The sequence below is a fragment of the Kogia breviceps genome, chromosome 3 (assembly GCF_026419965.1).
Source record: "Kogia breviceps isolate mKogBre1 chromosome 3, mKogBre1 haplotype 1, whole genome shotgun sequence".
Classification (NCBI taxonomy): domain Eukaryota; kingdom Metazoa; phylum Chordata; class Mammalia; order Artiodactyla; family Physeteridae; genus Kogia; species Kogia breviceps.
Genome location: NC_081312.1, coordinates 56,587,652 through 56,598,464, shown reverse-complemented (window position 1 = coordinate 56,598,464; position 10,813 = coordinate 56,587,652).

The following is a 10,813-nucleotide window of genomic DNA, read 5'->3' as shown; positions in this document are numbered from 1 at the left end:
CTGAGAAATAGAAATTACACCCAATTCTATTTTTAATAATGTATTATCCAAAGTTGTCTAATTTGAGAGTTTGGTTTGGGAGCTTGCCTGTAGTTATTATTGTAAAGAGCATACAGTAGCTGGATTCTATACTTTAGTTATTATATGTTTTGCCAAACTGAGACTATACCATAATGAAAAAAGGATTTCTCTCTACTGTTTTCCTTTCACTGATTTTTTCTACTGATAAAAATGCTACATAATAATCTATATCATTTTTTTAGTCCTTCATTGTTTTCCTTTGTTTTTTCTTCCTGTGAATTGATCTCCTTTATTCCATTTCTTTTACATTTTCCATGGTTATCTTTGAGAATTTTTAACTTGCACTTTTAATATGACAAAGCCTCAAGTCAATCAACATTCATATTTTCCTAGTAAAAAATACAATTACAGTTAGCTCAAACAAAAGTTTAGTTGCCATTACAGAGATTCAAAACTAACAATTTTTAAAACATAGCCATCCAGAAGCATGTGAGCACATCTGAATGGTTAAAATGATGTTCTACCATGAACATTCATCAATATTATGGGTTTACAAAAGAACGTGCATTTGTGTCAGCAGTAACAGGAGTTTTACTAGTGTACATATTCATCTCTGAAACACAAGTATTCTGAGATAGTTGTCACTTATAACATCAACAACAAATATACACACATATATATATACACACACATACAAACACATTTATAGTAAGATGGATAGATGTGGCTTGAAATTAAGGATACTGAGGGTTCAGCAGGGGACTCCGATATTGGAAATATTCATATAAACTTACCTCAAACCACTACTTCTCTGTTTACCTTCTCAACCTTTGTTCTTCCCCCACTCACCTCTTTCTGTGTATACTCTCTTGATTTCACTCCACACATCTGAACTCAAAGCCTCATCACTTCATATTAATTTTCACACACACACACACACACACACACACACACACACACACACACACACGCTACATCACACCTAAAGATTTAATGAGTAACTACCCTGGAGATTTGGAAGTATACTTAGTCAAAAAATATTTACATTGAATAATATTTGGTAAAAGTGGAAAACAGATCATTGAGCTAATTCCACATAATCATAATTGTTTAGTAATTTCCTTCTGCTTCAATTTGATGGTACACCTGTGCACAAGGGCTTGAAATGTTTTATTTTGAATAACATAGAAATGTAATTCCAGAATGTCTTCTAACGATGGTTGACTATTTTTATCACTCCGTACATCTTTAGAATTGTTTTGAGATAGAAGAATTGTTTCAAGAAGAATACTAAAATATTTTAGTTTTCATGCGGAGTTTTCATTATTTCAAACCACATTAAAAAAAAAATTTCTAAGGAAAACAAACTTCTTGTGATCAAATGATATTATACATTTGTAAGGCTTAAATTCTATCTGAAACTAGAAATTAACCCCTAAGAATCTCCAGAATAATAGATTATTATATAGAGATTAAGATTCTTATGTCTATATATGTATGTATAATAATCTAGAAAATCAGGTAGCTTGGGTAGTTCTTGACTTAAGCAAAATAAAAATATAATTCTAATTTTTGCTTAAGCATATTTTTAATCTGAGTTCAATTTGCTTATGTTAGTGGAAGAGGATGCTTCATGATATTCAAAGTGGGAATTAATGAAGAAAAGATGTATCCTTTAGTCTTGATCATAACATTCAGCTTCAAGAGAAAAAAAGTAATTATGGGTCCTTGAATTTCTACTCCAAATTTATAACCTATCATTCATAAAATAACATGGTGTGTCATGATACTTCAATATTTTGTTCAATGTTTAATATACTCCTAATTATTATAAAGAAGTGATCATCTGTTTGAAGTATCAGTGTTATACTGAATTGTGTATTTAAGAGTTATGGGGTAATTCATAGGACTCAATATGTCTTTTACTTTTTCGGCTATACTTAATCATTTTTAAAGCTCGTGAATTAGTCCCTGGCTAATCAATTGTTCCAATCTATTTGTAAGTGAACAATTAGTAGATATTTTAAAATATCTCATTTTCCACACTAAAACATTACAATCTTTATACATTAATAAAAGCCTATTTGAATACATATATTTTTTTCTGGGTAATCATATTAGTAATGTAAATATCATAAAACTCCACTACAAATTAAGTTTACTAAATCAAGTGATTTTTTAAAACTTTCACAATTTAATTAGAAGACTTCAGAGTCACACAACAGAGAGTGGTTGTGGTAATAATGACAAAGTAACAAGCAAAGTAACTGGTAAACTTTGCAATAAATCATGTCTCAAAGAACTGATTAGATCATTGAATGTTTTTGTGAAATGTCTATAGAACATGCAGTGCCTATTTATTGAGCAAACTAATAAACAGATGTTTACTTTGGCATTGTAACATAATTCTGAGAGCTGATTAACTATGTGTTCTAATAACTCTTAGAATTGCTTTAAAGTAAATCCAACTAGTAAAAGCACTGGTCTATAATGAGTCCTATTATGTGCTTCCAAGCAATAACATTTAGAATTTTGCTCCAACACTAGAGAAGAGCACAAGCTGTATATAATGTCCACAAACTTCACCATTTGAACTGTGCCAAAGTATTTTTCCTTAAATGAAAATCTGATTACCCTAATCTAAAATGTTTTATTGTCTCCCTGTCAACCAACAGGATCAAATCCAAATGCATTAAAATGATTTATGAACTTCTTCATTATCTGATTCTACCTCATGCCCAGGCTCAACTCCTGTCATTTTCATAACAGAGTCTCCATGCCAGTCATCTTGAACAGTTCTCCAAATGCACAATGAGTCCAATAACTGTAAGATTGGCATATTCTCTCCCTTCTACTTAGATTATTCTTCCAACACTTATTTTTATAGATGGAGAATATTTGCAAAATGTTCATATTTCAGCTCAATCCCTATTCTTTCTATGCATCTTCCCCATATCATAAGAACTACTTGAGTTACCCTCCTGCAACATGAACATATTATGATAACAATGCTGGTAAAATACATTGTTGAGCTCTAAAGTTTAGAATTTACTGTGGTATGAATTTTATATACATTATTAAAATTAATCCCATTTGCATATGATGAAATTTGAGTTTAGGGAGAATAAAAAGATCAAATTTACAGGACTAGCATGTGATATAATCAGTATTTGAATCAGATATTTCTCAAGTCAAATCTCTATGCTAAAAACCACCACCTTGCTATGTTGTATATGTAAGACTGTACACACTTAATGTAAATATTTATACGTTTCTCACATTGTAATGCTTTAAGGTAGAGTTTGTTCATATTTGTTTTCACAGTTTCTGGCAAATAGTATATACTTAGTAGATATGTATGATACCTTTTAGTGCCATTATTTCAATCTAAGTAAAACATATTTTAAGTATTTATGTCTTATTTATGTATTTATGTACATAAACAATATTTATGTATTGTTATGCTATGTTTTTTTCACATAAAATACATCAGTAAGTTTACCACCTCCAAAGACAAATATATAAACCATCATAAAAAGTATACCTTGGACTTGTAGAATGATGACTGCTTAAATTGCATTTTCACTTTGCTTACTAGAAGTTGTCCAAAAACAGTAGTATATATATATATATATATATATATATATATATATATATATATATATATATATATATATATTTCATTTACAGAAACTATAGGAGAAAAGTATGATCTTAAGATGCCAAAATATATTAAAGCTTGCAAATGCAGCTCAAATTAAAGCAGTGATAATAGGAAGAAGTGGAGAAGAAACACAGTGAGAGATCTCATTGATGAAAAAACTTAACAGTAGCAGTTAAGCACTTTCCAACAATAATGCAAAGCTCTGTCTGGCCTTGTTTACAAACCTATACTAGGTAAACTATCCACCAAGAAAAAATGATGGAGAAAATACAGAAAAATTGAGTTTTTTGAAATCATTTGAGAATTACCAAGGAAACTAAAACTTGACTGACCAAGGGAACTGAAGAGAAATAAAATACATTGTTGAACCTCACACTGAGCTAAACTTTTCTCCTGCAGGTGTTTTCTGATTCAAAGGTTGCTGCCTAGAAGCTGAGAAGCTGAGCACAAAGCAGTGTGCTAAATGGCTGGAAGCTGAATAAAGATTTTGGTATTCTTATGGAGCTAGAGAGACAAAAATCAGAAATGAGATATCTCGAGGCAGATAGGACTTGTGAGGCCAATACAGTGGAAAAAAAGGAAGCATAGAGAAGTGATCTGGACATTCAGTGTCAGTTTCCCCTTGAGATATCTGATTATTTGTAAGCAGCTGATAAAATGTTGAGAAGCCAAGCAGAACTTTTAACTATCTCCTAATAGTGGGTGACAGAATTTGGATTTTAAGTTACACCAAAGCATGTGTCACTTACTGGTAAAACCCAGGCTTTTGGTTTGAAATACTCAAGTACTATGCTACAGGAGTAATGGCTAATTGGTACTGGAATAGATTTCATAAAGACTGAAACTTAGCTATAAATCAGCTCAAATCTCATGCTAAGTGTAGTCTTCCCTTACTCTGAATGCCTAATGTAGAAAAACAACACACAGCGTAGGAAGTTAACATCAAGCAGAGCTTCTACAGTTTTTAATACAGAATGCCTAGCATTAAATAATAAATATAAAGTATACACATGGAGGCAGGAACAAGAGACACAAATAGAAATATAACTACAGGTGATATAATGAGGCTTTCAGACATGGACTTTAAAATAATTGTGAATAATATGTTCAATTGGCTAGATAAAATTTTCCATTTTATCTGAGAAGTGAAAATTAATATATCAAATGGAAATTATAGGACTAAGAAAATATCTCAAAATAAGAATTTAATAAATAAGCAAGTTAGACTCAGAAGAAAGAGCTGCTAAAATAAAATATAGGTCATTACCAGATTGAAGCAGAAAAAGAAAAATGGATAGAAATACAAGAAAGAGAAAAATTCATATGAGACAAATTTTAAAAATTTTCTTAGGGCGACAATAGAAACCTCAGAAGAATAGGCAAAAGAGAATGGAGAAAAGTAATTCTTGAAGAGATAATGACCAAAGGTTTTGAAACACTAAAAGTGGACATCATGATACAGATTCAAGAAGTACTATAAAATCAACAAAGATAAAAAGAAAGAAAACCACATCTAGAAGTATCACAGTAAGGCAACTTAAAATGAAAAAAAAAAAAAAAAGTCATCTAGGGAAGACACATTATCTTCAAAGGAACAACAATAAAACTGAAAATTACCTCACCAAAGAAATGACTGAATCCAAATGAGAAAGGCATATATTTATGGGGCTGAAATAAATTAATAAATGATAAATACATGAAATATTTTTATCAATCCAAAGAAACACAAGAAAAAAGTTTTTATTAAGGGGTACTAATAAGATGGTCTAAATAGAAAAATAAAAAGAAGGTAGACACGAAATGAACTCTGTCAATAATTACAATAAATGTAAATAGAATACATACACACATAAAATAGTAAGATTGATAAACTGGATTAGGAAAAAAATACATGCTTACAAAACACATGAAAAATATTTTTATACCCAAGAGCATAGTTTCCAAAGATATAGAGCAAGTTGCAAAAAGAAGAGTAAAAAGGGAAAATTCCAAAACAGTGATGGTGAATTTTAACAAATTTCTCTAAAAGGGGATGAAAAACGTAGAAATTAAATCAGTAAGAATAGAAAAGTCATGTTAGTCTAATGATTATGTAAATTTCTTTTCCAATATTGAAGTAACATTGCATATGTACAGTAAACTACACTAGGTTATAACATGGAACCTTCTTTGAATATTTCTAGATTGAGTTATTTCTGTCTAAAATGATTTGGTGAGTCCATTGATGAATCCATCTGCATCTAGGATTTCTTTAAAATAGATATCCAGATATCTAGATTTTCAATTTTTGTCCACATCTAACTGTTTACTTTTATCCTTAAGTATTTTTTCTATTTCATAGAAAAAGTTTAATTTAATGCTGAAGACTTTTTAATATTATTATTGCCTTTTTGATATCTGTAGTATCTGTAGTGGCATTTTCTTTTTTAAGAAATTTAAATCCTGTCAATTAATGTTTTCTATTTTTCCTGATAATTATTATTAGGTATTTACAATTTAGTTAATCTTTTGTCTTTATAGATTTTCACTACGTGCATCTATATTCTATTTCAATTTTTCTGCCTTTTTCTTTATTAATTATTTTACTTTCTTTAGGTGGTTATGTTCTTCTACTAGCATTATTACAAGAAAGATTGAATCATTCATTTTAGCTTTCAGCTTTTCTGCTCTTCTAACATAGAATTTATGTTTACACATTTTCATCTAAATATTGTTTTAGCATCTTCCCACAGATTTTGGTGTGTAACTTCTATACTTTTATTCAGTTAATGACATTTTCTGACTTATGCTCTAATGTCCTCTTTGAACAATGGATTTTTTAGAACTGCATTGTTCCTATACAGTTGGGAATTATCTCTTTATTTTTTAAAATGTGTTTCCAGGATAATTTAATTATGGTCAGAGAATATTCTCTGAATAATTTCAAAGCTATTAAATTTATAGAGATTTTCTTTTTTAAAAAATTTATTTATTTATTTATTTAAACATCTTTATTTGAGTATAACTGTTTTACAATAGTGTGTTAGTTTCTCCTTTACAACAAAGTGAATCAGTTATACATATACATATGTCCCCATATCTCTTCCCTCTTGCATCACCCTCTCCCACCCTCCCTATCCCACCCCTCTAGGTAGTCACAAAGCACAGAGGTGATCTCCCTGTGCTATGTGGCAGCTTCCCACTAGCTATCTAATTTACATTTCGTAGTGTGTATATGTCCCTGCCACTCTCTCACATCATCACAGCTTACCCTTCTCCCTTACCATATCCTCAAGTCCATGCTCTAGTAGGTCTGTGTTTTATTCCCATCCTACCACTAATATCTTCATGACATTTTATTTTTCTTAGAGTCCACATATATGTGTTAGCATACAATATTTGTTTTTCTCCTTCTGACTGACTTCACTCTGTATGACAGACTCCAGGTCTATCCAACTCATTACAAATAACTCAGTTTCATTTCTTTTTATGGCTGAGTAATATTCCATTGTATATATGTGTCACATCTTCTTTATCCATTCATCTGTTGATGGACACTTAGGTTGTTTCCATGTCCTGGCTATTGTAAATAGAGCTGCAATGAACATTTTGGTACATGACTCTTTTTGAATTATGGTTTTCTCAGGGTATATGCCCAGTACTGGGATTGCAGGGTTGTATGGTAGTTCTATTTTTATTTTTTTAAGTAACCTCCATACTGTTCTCCATAGTGGCTGAATCAATTTACATTCCCACCAGCAGTGCAAGAGGGTTCCCTTTTCTCCACACCCTCTCCAGCATTTATTGTTTCTAGAGTTTTTGATGATGGCCAATCTGACCGGTGTGAGATGATATCTCATTGTAGTTTTGATTTGCATTTCTCTAATGATTAATGATGTTGAGCATTCTTTCATGTGTTTGTTGGCAATCTGTATATCTTCTTTGGAGAAATGTCTATTTAGTTCTTCTGCCCATTTTTGGATTGGGTTGTTTGGTTTTTTGTTATTGAGCTGCCTGAGTTGCTTATAAATTTTGGATATTAATCCTTTGTCAGTTGCTTCATTTGCAAATATTTTCTCCCATTCTGAGGGTTGCCTTTTGGTCTTGTTTATGGTATCCTTTGCTGTGCAAAAGCTTTTAAGTTTCATTAGATCCCATTTGTTTATTTTTGGTTTTATTTCCATTTCTTTAGGAGATGGGTCAAAAAGGATCTTGCTGTGCTTTAGGTCATAGAGTGTTCTGCCTATGTGTTCCTCTAAGAGTTTGATAGTGTCTGGCCTTACATGTAGGTCTTTTACCCATTTTGAGTTTATTTTTGTGTGTGGTGTTAGGGAGTGTTCTAATTTCATACTTTTACAGGTAGCTGTCCAGTTTTCCCAGCACCACTTATTGAAGAGGCTGTCTTTTCTCCACTGTGTATCCTTCCCTCCTTTATCAAAGATAAGGTGACCATATGTGTGTGGGTTTATCTCTGGGCTTTCTATCCTGTTCCATTGATCTATATTTCTGTTTTTGTGCCAGTACCATACTGTCTTGATTACTGTAGCCTTGTAGTATAGTCTGAAGTCAGGGAGCCTGATTCCTCCAGCTCCATTTTTCATTCTCAAGATTGCTTTGGCTATTCGAGGTCTTTTGTGTTTCCATACAAATTGTGAAATCTTTTGTTCTCGTTCTGTTAAAAATGCCAGTGGTAATTTGCTAGGGATTGCATTGAATCTGTAGATTTCTTTGGGTAGTAGAGTCATTTTCACAATGTTGATTCTTCCAATCCAAGAACATGGTATATTTCTCCACCTATTTGTATCACCTTTAATTTTTTCATCAGTGTCTTATAGTTTTCTGCATACAAGTCTTTTGTCTCCTTAGGTAGGTTTATTCCTAGATATTTTATTCTTTTTGTTGCAATGGTACATGGGAGTGTTTTCTTAATTTCACTCTCAGATTTTTCATCATTAGTGTATAAGAATGCCAGAGATTTCAGTGCATTAATTTTGTATCCTGCTACTTTACCAAATTCATTGATTAGCTCTAGTAGTTTTCTGGTAGCATCCTTAGGATTCTCTATGTATGGTGTCATGTCATCTGCAAACAGGGACAGCTTTACTTCTTCTTTACCTATTTGGATTCCATTTATTTCTTTTTTTTCTCTGATTGCTGTGGCTAGAACTTCCAAAACTAGGTTGAATGAGTGGTGAGAGTGGGCAGCCTTGTCTTGTTCCTGATCTTAGTGGAAATGGTTTCAGTTTTTCACCATTGAGAACAATGCTGGCTGTGGGTTTGTCATATATGGCCTTTATTATGTTGAGGAAAGTTCCCTCTATGCCTACTTTCTGCAGGGTTTTTATCATAATTGGGTGTTGAATTTTGTCAAAAGCTTTCTCTGCATCTATTGAGATAATCATATGGTTTTTCTCCTTCAGTTTGTTGGTATGGTGTATCACGTTGATGGATTTGCATATATTGAAGAATCCTTGCATTCCTGGAATAAACCCCACGTGATCATGGTGTATGATCCTTTTAATGTGTGGTTGGATTCTGTTTGCTAGTATTTTGTTGAGGATTTTTGCATCTATGTTCATCAGTGATATTGGCCTGTAGTTTTCTTTCTTTGTGACGTCTTTGTCTGGTTTTGGTATCAGGGTGATGGTGGCCTCATAGAATGAGTTTGGGAGTGTTCCTCCCTCTGCTATCTTTTGGAAGAGTTTGAGAAGGATAGGTGTTAGGTCTTCTCTAAATGTTTGATAGAATTCGCCTGTGAAGCCATCTGGTCCTGGGCTTTTGTTTGTTGGAAGATTTTTAATCACAGTTTCAATTTCAGTGCTTGTGATATTTCTGTTCATATTTTCTATTTCTTCCTGGTTCAGTCTCGGCAGGTTGTGCATTTCTGAGAATTTGTCCATGTCTTCCAGGTTGTCCATTTTATTGGCATAGAGTTGCTTGTAGTAATCTCTAATAATCTTTTGTATTTCTGCAGTGTCAGCTGTTACGTCTCCTTTTTCATTTCTAATTCTATTGATTTGAGTCTTCTCCCTTTTTTTCTTGATGAGTCTGGCTAATGGTTTATCAATTTTATTTATCTTCTTAAAGAACCAGATTTTACTTTTATTGATCTTTGCTATTGTTTCCTTCATTTCTTTTTCATTTATTTCTGATCTGATCTTTATGATTTCTTTCCTTCTGCTAAATTTGCGGTTTTTTGTTCTTTCTTCTCTAATTGCTTTAGGTGCAAAGTTAGGTTGTTTATTCGAGATGTTTCCTGTTTCTTAAGGTATGATTGTATTGCTATAAACTTCCCTCTTAGAACTGCTTTTGCTGTATACCATAGGTTTGGGGTCATCGTGTCTCCATTGTCATTTGTTTCTAAGTACTTTTTGATTTCCTCTTTGATTTCTTCAGTGATCACTTCGTTATTAAGTAGTGTATTGTTTAGCCTCCATGTGTTTGTATTTTTTACAGATCTTTTCCTGTAATTGATATCTAGTCTCATAGTGTTGTGGTCAGAAAAGATACTTGATATGATTTCAATTTTCTTAAATTTGCCAGGACTAGATTTGTGACGCAATATATGATCTATCCTGGAGAATGTTCCAGGAGCACTTGAGAAAAATGTGTATTCTGTTGTTTTTGGATGGAGTGTCCTATAAATATCAAGTAAGTCCATCTTGTGTAATGTATCATTTAAAGCCTGTGTTTCCTTATTTATTTTCATTTTGGATGATCTGTCCATTGGTGAAAGTGGGGTGTGAAAGTCCCCTACTATGATTGTGTTACTGTCGATTTCCCCTTTTATGGCTGTTAGTATTTGCCTTATGTATTGAGGTGCTCCTATGTTGGGTTCATCAATATTTACAATTGTTATATCTTCTTCATGGATCGATCCCTTGATCATTATGTAGTGTCCTTCTTTGTCTCTTGTAATAGTGTTTATTTTAAAGTCTCTTTTGTCTGATATGAGAATTGCTACTCCATCTTTCTTCTGATTTCCATTTGCATGGAATATCTTTTTCCATCCCCTCACTTTCAGTCTGTAAGTGTCCCTAGGTCTGAAGTGGGTCTCTTGTAGACAGCATATATATGGGTCCTGTTTTTTTATCCATTCTGCCAGTGTATGTGTTTTGGTGGGAGCATTTAATCCATTTACTTTTAAGG